Source organism: Nicotiana tabacum, chromosome 16 (assembly GCF_000715075.1).
Source record: "Nicotiana tabacum cultivar K326 chromosome 16, ASM71507v2, whole genome shotgun sequence".
NCBI lineage: Eukaryota > Viridiplantae > Streptophyta > Magnoliopsida > Solanales > Solanaceae > Nicotiana > Nicotiana tabacum.
In genome coordinates this window covers 168197765-168207052 of record NC_134095.1, presented here as the reverse complement: position 1 = coordinate 168207052, position 9288 = coordinate 168197765, and positions in this window count along the sequence as shown.

The following is a 9288-nucleotide window of genomic DNA, read 5'->3' as shown; positions in this document are numbered from 1 at the left end:
GCCCACCAGTATAATGCGGGAATACATTTTAAGTTCTAGGTCGCCCACCAGTATAATGCGGGAATACATTTAAGTTCTAGGTCGCCCACCAGTATAATGCGGGAATACATTTAAGTTCTAGGTCGCCCACCAGTATAATGCGGGAATACATTTAAGTTCTAGGTCGCCCACCAGTATAATGCGGGAATACATTTAAGTTCTAGGTCGCCCACCAGTATAATGCGGGAATACATTTAAGTTCTAGGTCGCCCACCAGTATAATGCGGGAATACATTTAAGTTCTAGGTCGCCCACCAGTATAATGCGGGAATACATTTAAGTTCTAGGTCGCCCACCAGTATAATGCGGGAATACTTTTAAGTTCTAGGTCGCCCACCAGTATAATGCGGGAATACATTTAAGTTCTAGGTCGCCCACCAGTATAATGCGAGAATACATTTTAAGTTCTAGGTCGCCCACCAGTATAATGCGGGAATACATTTAAGTTCTAGGTCGCCCACCAGTATAATGCGGGAATACTTTTAAGTTCTAGGTCGCCCACCAGTATAATGCGGGAATACATTTAAGTTCTAGGTCGCCCACCAGTATAATGCGGGAATACATTTAAGTTCTAGGTCGCCCACCAGTATAATGCGGGAATACATTTAAGTTCTAGGTCGCCCACCAGTATAATGCGGGAATACATTTTAAGTTCTAGGTCGCCCACCAGTATAATGCGGGAATACTTTTAAGTTCTAGGTCGCCCACCAGTATAATGCGGGAATACATTTTAAGTTCTAGGTCGCCCACCAGTATAATGCGGGAATACATTTAAGTTCTAGGTCGCCCACCAGTATAATGCGGGAATACTTTTAAGTTCTAGGTCGCCCACCAGTATAATGCGGGAATATATTTAAGTTCTAGGTCGCCCACCAGTATAATGCGGGAATACTTTTAAGTTCTAGGTCGCCCACCAGTATAATGCGGGAATACATTTTAAGTTCTAGGTCGCCCACCAGTATAATGCGGGAATACATTTAAGTTCTAGGTCGCCCACCAGTATAATGCGGGAATACATTTAAGTTCTAGGTCGCCCACCAGTATAATGCGGGAATACATTTAAGTTCTAGGTCGCCCACCAGTATAATGCGGGAATACATTTAAGTTCTAGGTCGCCCACCAGTATAATGCGGGAATACATTTAAGTTCTAGGTCGCCCACCAGTATAATGTGGGAATACATTTTAAGTTCTAGGTCGCCCACCAGTATAATGCGGGAATACTTTTAAGTTCTAGGTCGCCCACCAGTATAATGCGGGAATACATTTTAAGTTCTAGGTCGCCCACCAGTATAATGCGGGAATACATTTAAGTTCTAGGTCGCCCACCAGTATAATGCGGGAATACTTTTAAGTTCTAGGTCGCCCACCAGTATAATGCGGGAATACATTTAAGTTCTAGGTCGCCCACCAGTATAATGCGGGAATACATTTAAGTTCTAGGTCGCCCACCAGTATAATGCGGGAATACATTTAAGTTCTAGGTCGCCCACCAGTATAATGCGGGAATACATTTAAGTTCTAGGTCGCCCACCAGTATAATGCGGGAATACATTTAAGTTCTAGGTCGCCCACCAGTATAATGCGGGAATACATTTAAGTTCTAGGTCGCCCACCAGTATAATGCGGGAATACTTTTAAGTTCTAGGTCGCCCACCAGTATAATGCGGGAATACTTTTAAGTTCTAGGTCGCCCACCAGTATAATGCGGGAATACATTTAAGTTCTAGGTCGCCCACCAGTATAATGCGGGAATACTTTTAAGTTCTAGGTCGCCCACCAGTATAATGCGGGAATACATTTTAAGTTCTAGGTCGCCCACCAGTATAATGCGGGAATACTTTTAAGTTCTAGGTCGCCCACCAGTATAATGCGGGAATACATTTTAAGTTCAAGGTCGCCCACCAGTATAATGCGGGAATGCATTTTAAGTTCTAGGTCGCCCACCAGTATAATGCGGGAATACATTTTAGCTCTAGATTTTGGAATCAGTAGCCCCACCTGAAGACGGAAGGTTACAACAGAGATCCCCAAGCAGGAAACAATAAAATCCCCAGCACTAAGAAGCAGAAGGCTGCAAAAGCAAGCGCACATTCAAAAGGAAGAAGGAACACGTCTCAGAAGAAGCAGTTTGAGAACGCTATGGCATGCCCAACATGACGATTCTGATGAAAAGTCATACCGCTGAAGAAACCATTGAAAGATTTAAGGAGGAAAGCCATGTTCCCAGCAAATCAAGCAAAGTGATGAGAACTGACATTCAGAAAAGGTGAAGGGTCAGCATCATCTCCAAGTTCACAAAATAAAGGCGTCAGAAGAAAGCGTTAGCCGACAAGAAAGCAAGACAACAAGAACAAGTTGGAGATGGATAAGATCTCATACTCTAGCTTAACTTCTTGTTTTTCCTTTTAGAGCAATGTAACAGGGAGATCGGTTGAGCAGTAGCATCCTACAGCAGCATGCGACAGCGCACAACAGCAGCAAGCAATACAGTCACACGGTAGTCCCAGCTACCAAAATTTCCCGAACTACATTGACCTGATTCCTGTTTCAGCCCAGGATATGTAGGAAACCTCTGAAGCAAAGGTTCGGTCAAATCTTTTTCAAAAAATGCTTCACACGGAGTATTCGGACGGGCAAAAATCGCTCGCTTATCTTTGCGCGAAAACCCTTCGTGTCTTCGTGCAAAGAGGGGCAGCTGTAAGCACGTAATTTTTGCTTTACGAGCAATCGCTCCAAAAGAAAATAAAAATAGTAACAAATGGTTTCGCTGTACAAATGTTTGAGTTTTCGTGACATGTGTTGTTAGTCATTTGTGGATCTGTCCATTTTTGCATTTAATCATTAACAAACAAAATATGTATGTCAGGATGATTAAACCATAATTCGGTCAGTAAAAGAAAATTCAAAAAATAGATATATATGTGTGCATCGTTTGTTCTAGGTTTTTAACTTACTTAAATAATTTTGTGGTAATTGTGTTAAAATGTTGCATTGTTGTTTAGTTTTAATTTCGTTATTTATCATTTTTATTTTTATTTTTTGTTTTAAAAGAAAAAAAATGAAATTAGAAAACAAAAGTGAAGGAAATCGGTTTGGGCCAAAAATTAAACAAAATAACTGGCCCAACCAGCACTCAGGCCCAGTCCAAATTCGGTTGCCCAGACACCTCCTGAAACGACACCGTTTCAGGCCAATCCATCTCAGCCGTTCCAATCAATCCAATCCAACGGTCCAGGATCACTTTCAATAACCCAGGTTCAAACCCGACCCAAATCTGACCCAACCCATCACTTAAACCAAACGACCCCGTTTAACTACCAAACGACCCCGTCTCAGTTCTCACCCTCAGATCCAAGCCGTTGAGATCATCTGATCTAACGGCTCAGATCCAATCCCATAGACCATATATAAACCTTCCCTGACACCCACGCCCCCTATACTAACACCCCACCCCTTCGTCCCCAAGTCGAACCCAGACCTATGCCAAACCACCCCATCTTCATACCAGACATTCCCCTGACCTTCCTCGTGACCAAACCAAGCTTGGTTTGGTCCGAATCTACCCACAACTTCCTAAAAATCAGATCTGGAAATCCAGACCTTAGAACACATGCACCTGGGGAATCCGGCCGGTCTGGACAAGGGTTTGAGGTCTAAAAGACCTTAATCAAGGTGTTCTCATGTGAGAACACCCTGATTAAAGTTTGTTCGGCCTCAAGAGTTCGAAGTTGAATCAGAATTTGGGTCGTTTTGATTTCAAACCTTTTTGGGTAAGTTTTCCTTTCTTTCGTTTTAGTTCTAATTAAGTTGTCAGCATATTCCGTTGTGTTTGTTTGTTATGCTGTTATTTTTCATTCGGATTTCTTTCATCTCTGTAAAGACCTTTATTTGGTCGATGGTTTTTGTGTATGATTTGAATGCATCCTATGATAAGCATGTCCGATTAATATAGTCGTCGCATGAATAACTTATATAGGTTCCTAGTGACTGACCAAGTTGTCCGAAGCCCTTTAGGTCCCCGTATGTGTTGTTTATTTGAACGACTGATTATTACCTGTTATAATTAGTATAGTCGACTCGATAATTGTCGTCGATTAGTTTTCTATAACTAATGAATCAAACGAGCTAATAATGTCGCATGACTAATTGAACGTTGCCACTAACTGAATGCCCCAGCATTGTTTAAAATGGTTTGTTTGCATTGTAAAAATGACTGAAAAGGCTCAGCCCAGGCAGCCTTGAATTTGAACTTTCATCAGTTCAAAACTGCCCTGATGCTGCAATAGGCAGGGCAGTAATAATCAAGGTTAAGCAGGGGTATTCTGGGGTGTCAAAAAGGACAGAAAGATTAGTTTAAATGAAGCTGACAAGTAGGGTACTAATTAAGATTAAACTAATACTAATGGGAAACAAGACACAAGGGTATGGGGCTTAAAATGAATAAATAAAATGAGCCCATAATTCTGGATTAAACAAAAACCAGGCGTGGGGAATAAAGGGGCTGGCACCAAAAGATGCTTAGGCATGGGCTCTAAAGAGTATGGGCAGGCTGCAAGTTGCAGCACGAGGGCAGCTCAGCTGCACTGGATCATTTGGCTTATAAATAGGCCATTTGAGAACTTAAAAAGGGCTGAACTTTTAGTCTTCAGAAAAAGAGAAAACAAAAGGCTGGAATTTTTAGTCTTAAAGCTGAAACTTTTAGTCTGAAGAAAGGTTTACTGAGTTTAAAGAAAGCTGAAAAACATAAGTTAGTTTCCAAAATAGATTATAACCAAACACCATCTGAAAGTTGAATAAGAATTCATATTGGTCAAGCTGCCTTGGCCAAGTTCTGTCATCTGCATTGACTGAGCTGTTTGTTGGTTGCTGAACTGTTGTTATTTGCTGCATTGAACTTCTTTTACTTCTGGTGTATCATTACTCTTCGTCTGGAATTATTGGTTTGGCACTCGACTATTTGCTGGCTTCATTTATTCTGGGAATCATTGTTGGTTGTTCGTGGACTGTGGAAAACAATCTTGGTTGTTGGTTTGTTGCTGTGCTGTTGCTGTGTATCTGTTGATGCTGTGATTACTGCACACTACTCAACTGATCACTCTCCTTCTTCCTTTCCTTTCCTTACCAGGTACACAATTGATACCACCAATGTAACTGAGAGTTTGAGCATGAATGCAAAAGAGAGGACCTGCAGATTGTTTTTTTATGTATACATGAACTGTTACATTAAATGTCATAAAATAGTTACATTTTCGTTTGTATAATAGAAGTAGCCTACATGCTCAGTATATCAATGTAGGTTAATGAATGATAGTCATGTATGTATGCTGTTAGGTGAAAAACATTCCCAGTGTAATAAGTTGTATTTTAGACTTAGTCTGATGGTGTAGTATATTCTATAATGTAGGCCAAAATAGGAAAACTATCCACATGAGTTAAAGTTCTTTCCCCTTTTGCTAGTTTGTCACATATAAATTGATAAAGAACAAAGAATCAGTTCTAGGCCTCAACCTCAGGAAGGCCGAGCCCAAATCGAAAAAATCAGCTAGGCCTGTATCGGAAAAACAGGGCCCAAGTCTGGCCATCTCGCATGAGCTAGGTTTTGGCCCATAATTTGCGACTAGTTGTCCATAAGTGCAGTCAAGTTTTATTATTCTGTAATAGCACTTTAAATCCGGTTTTATAATCAACTAAGGCTATTTACTGCTTTCAATTGATAGAGACAAACACGACGAGAAACGTAGTTGCTATAGGATATCCTTTAAAAATAACAACGAGATGAGCCTCGATAAAAATAAACAAAACGCAGAGGCGGGGCCCTTGTTAAATGTATATTAGTGAAACATTTAGTTTCCAGGACGGGTTGTTTAGCAAATCTCACAACCTTCCTAAAATAACAATACGTTAGACTCTTTAGGACGCGCCTTAATAAATCTTACCTTCGTAAACTCGGGTGCACATTGATGTGACCCAAATCCAAATCTCAACGGAATCGAAATGTGTTTCTAATCACGGGTACATTGATTGTGACGTGGTTCGAGATGCGTGTCCATGATGTTACAAATTCATTTTAAAAAATAAGGATGAGATGAGCCTCGCCGAATAAAAATACAAATTGCGGGGCCCTCAGTAAATACTTGTTTAAAATTACTTAGAATTCAGGAGGGTCGTTTAGCGAATTTCACGGCCTCCGCAAAATAATAACGCGATAGTCTCTTTAGGCGCGTGTTTAATAATTTACTTGCTTAAGTTCAGGTGTGCATTTCATGCGACCAGAAGCCAAATCTCAAAACATCAAATAAAATGCGTTCCGGATTGTGGGTGCATTTCGTGTGACGCAGTTCAAAGACGTGTTTTAAGCGATGTTCACATTCTTGTAAAAAACAATAATAATAAAGTGGTTAAAAGTTAAAGTTTGCACATAAGTTCATATTGTATTAAAAATCAGATAAATAAGCCAAATATAACAGTTGAGCGACCGTGCTAGAACCACGGAACTCGGGAATGCCTAACACCTTCTCCCGGGTTAACAGAATTCCTTATCCGGATTTCTGGTACGCAGACCGTAATATAGAGTCATTATTTTCCTCGATTCGGGATTAAAATTGGTGACTTGGGACACCCTAAATCTCCCAAGTGGCGACTCTGAAATAATTAAACCAATCCCGTTTCGGTTGTCCTTTAATTGGAAAAAACTCCCTTGCACCCTCTCGGGCGCGGAAAATGGAGGTGTGACAGTTATGATCCTGATACGCCTAGCGGGGACGATGTTGATGATGCAGATAGGCTCGTCTTCTATTCTTGGTATAATGATGAGTACGCCGAAGGGATGACACGGCGTAGGGCTGTTGTACTTATTTTTGTTTTACCTTGCTATTTTTATAAGGGCGTCTTCGGTCCCTTTGTAAAACATTTTTAATATAACAGTTGTAATAGAATGATTACCTTTTTGCTGTATATTCCCGACTTGTCATTTTTGTTTGTTATGCGGTGGAGTCCTTAGCTTTTTGCCTGCTTATGTGTAATGTTTTGGCGTAGTTAATAGTATAGTGTAAAGTAATTCGAGCGAGGTCGAGTGTCAAGTAATTCGAGCGAGGTCGAATGTTAAGTGATTCGAGCGAGATCGAATGTTAAGTGATTCGAGCGAGGTCGAATGTTAAGTAATTCGAGCGATGTCGAATGTTAAGTGATTCGAGTGAGGTCGAATGTTAAGTGATTCGAGCAAGGTCGAATGTTAAGTAATTCGAACGAAATCGAATGTTAAGTACTTCGAGAGATATCGAATGTTATGTAATTCGAGCGATGTCGAATGTTAAGTGATTCGAGTGAGGTCGAATGTTAAGTAATTCGAGCGAGGTCGAATGTTAAGTAATTCGAGCGAGGTCGAATGTTAAGTGATTCGAGCGAGGTCGAATGTTAAGTGATTCGAGCGAGGTCGAATGTTAAGTGATTCGAGCGAGGTCGAATGTTAAGTGATTCGAGCGAGGTCGAATGTTAAGTAATTCGAGCGAGGTCGAATGTTAAGTAATTCAAGCGAGGTCGAATGTTAAGTAATTCAAGTGATGTCGAATGTTAAGTAATTCGAGTGATGTCGAACGTTAAGTGATTCGAGCGATGTCGAATGTTAAGTAATTCAAGCGAGGTCGAATGCGGGATGCGAAAAAGAAGCTTGATGGAGAGTGAAAAATGTTGCTTTATTTCATTCATTGGAGAATATCTTGGGGGAGAGTACACAATGTTGCTTTATTTCATTCATTGGAGAATATCTTAGTGGAGAGTACAAAATGTTACTTTATTTCATTCACTTAAGAATATCTTGGTGGAGAGTACAAAATGTTGCTTTATTTCATTCACTGAAGAATGTTATACATGTCCGTTTCATACATATATTAGAGAAGCTTCCATGTATCTAGTCCCTTTATCGTCCTGCCTGGGGAAGCAGTCGGCAGGTGGGGTGATGAATAATACTTGAACTTAGAGACGTCCCTTTCGTCGCCTCGTCAAAAACCTCCCCGAGAAAACCCAATTGGGACAAAACTCGAGTGAGGGAAAAAGAGTACGACTTGAGGGGCGTCCTTTTTCAGAAGTTAAAATATATGAGGTGGGCGACATTCCAATAGTTTTGCAGCAATTTTCCTTCCATTGTTTCTAGTTGGAATGCTCATTTGTTTGTTGCTGCCGTGATTTTGTATGGCCCGTCGCAATTGGTTCCCAGTTTGACTTCTTTCGGGTCTTTGCTCGCTTATGTTTTGGCCTTGAGAACATAGTCTCCGACTTTGAGTGGTCGTATTTTGGCTTTTTTGTTGTAGTACCTTTATGCTTGTTGTTTTTGGGCAATCATTCTTACGTAAGCCATGTCTCTTCGTTCTTCTGCCTCGTCGAGGTCTTTTTTCCTGTTCTCGTCATTGTTTTATCCGCTTTCAGGTTATCTCAGGCTAGGCTCCCCGACCTTAACAGGTATCATGGCATCAGTCCCGTAGACTAGTAAATATGGCGTTTTGCCTGTGCTCGTTTTTTGGCATGGTGCGATAGGCATATAGTACTTTTGGTAACAATTCTGGCCATAACCCTTTGGCGTCCTCAAGTTTTTCTTTAAGATTTTCAATATTGTTTTGTTGGAGGATTCGGCTTTCCCATTACCATCGGGATGATATGGCATGGAGAGTATTCGCGTGATGTGCCATTTTTCGAAGAACTTATGGTCTTCTTTTCGGTGAATTGGGGCCCATTACCACAGTTGATTTCTTTAGGGATGTCGAAACGGCATATGATGTTCCTCCATATGAATGTGATGACTTCTTGTTTGCATATTTGGGTGAACGCACCTGCTTCCACCCATTTGGAAAAGTAGTCAGTTAAAACCAAAAGAAAACGTATCTTACCTCATTCTGCTGGGAGGGGTCCGACGATGTCCATTCCCCATTTGATGAACGACCATGGTGAAGTGACAGAGTGGAGGTGTTCGCCCGCTTAATGTATCATAGGTGTGTAATTTTGGAACTGTTCACACCTTTTGACGTAATCAGCGGCTTCCTTCTTCATAGTGGGCTAATAATAACCTACCCGACTGAGGCACCTGACAAGGGCTCGGTTGCCTGTATGGGCACCACAATGGCCTTCGTGCACCTTTTGACGTAATCTGGCTAATATAGGTCGTGATTTATGATGTTGCACCTGGCCGCCTACATTCAAAGCTTTTTAGCTTCCTTTTGTCTTGTGGGAGTACTCCCTCCTGCAAGTATGTCATGATG